The following is a 1,004-nucleotide window of genomic DNA, read 5'->3' on the forward strand; positions in this document are numbered from 1 at the left end:
CTCAAATTCTACACTTCCCTCAAACTGGCCAAGTCCCAGTTCCTGCAACAAGCCAGGTGCTCTCCTCTTCCCTGTCTTTGCTCATTCTGTTCCCTCCGCAGGAACAGCCGTCCCCTCACCTCTGGTTTCATGAGCTCCTCATTTAGCTGAAAGGTCACCAGTGGCAACCTCAATTAGAAGCCTTCCTTAGCACCTGACCTTTAACTCGTTTGCCTTGTTCGATGGCTTCTGCTTTCTAGCCCATATATCTTCAGGTCCAGCCTCCTAGTGCCCCGGAGGCGGGGACAAGGGCCTATTCCTCTAGGTTATCCAGTACCTTGCACGTAGTATGTGCGCAGTAAACGCTCGCAAAGAGTTTGGTCACTTCGCCTTCTAATGCTGGGGCACGTAAAGCGAAGAGGGCCCGTCTGTTTACCTCCGAGCCAGCCCTCCGGCTTGGCCCAGTCCAGCCCACCCCACCCCACCCCACCCCACGAGAGACGCCTGACGAGCCCGCGTGCCTCTCCTGCAGCCCCTGCACCGCGCGGAACGCACCGACGTTGAAAATTCCGGCGCCGGCCGGCGCGCGGGGCTGGTCTGGGGCAGGGGCGGGGGCGGGGGCGGGGGAACCCGTGGAGTGAGCCTGTGACGCGAAGGGCGTGGCTCCTGGAAACCCCGCCCCCTCTTCCTCGCCCTCTCTCGCGGGTCGGGGTTACATGGCGGCGACTGCGGCAAAGCGAGAGCCTCGGAGACGCCGCTGCCGCCAGCACAGCCGGAGACCTGAACCGACACAGGGGGCTGTCTGTGGGCCCCGCACTCCCTCGATGAGTCGGAGAAGTCCCGTGAGTATGTGTGTGTACGTGTGCGGGGCGCGCCGGCTGGGCTGCTCGGGAGGGCGCCGCGGCGGGCCCGGCGGCGGCGGCGGCGGAGCCGGCTCCCTCCATTGTGTGTGACCCTCCGGCTGCAGCCGCTCAACAAAGGCGCTTTTGTTCCGTCTCCCGCCCGCCCCCGGCCCGCCCGCCGGG

The 1,004-nt window shown here is 65.0% G+C and overlaps 1 protein-coding gene across 1 annotated transcript in view; it reads left to right on the forward strand.

Moving 5' to 3' along the window:
* Nucleotides 1-658: 658 nt before the first annotated feature.
* The window catches only part of MAPK6 (mitogen-activated protein kinase 6), a 34,602-nt gene continuing 34,256 nt past the window's right edge, over nt 659-1,004 (forward strand). Inside the window, exon 1 of the mRNA XM_007468721.1 lies at nt 659-821. The gene's annotated coding sequence lies outside the window, so the exon portion shown is untranslated. The remainder of the gene's footprint in view (nt 822-1,004) is intronic.

Source organism: Lipotes vexillifer, unplaced genomic scaffold (assembly GCF_000442215.2).
Source record: "Lipotes vexillifer unplaced genomic scaffold, Lipotes_vexillifer_v1.1 scaffold268, whole genome shotgun sequence".
NCBI classification, from domain to species: domain Eukaryota; kingdom Metazoa; phylum Chordata; class Mammalia; order Artiodactyla; family Lipotidae; genus Lipotes; species Lipotes vexillifer.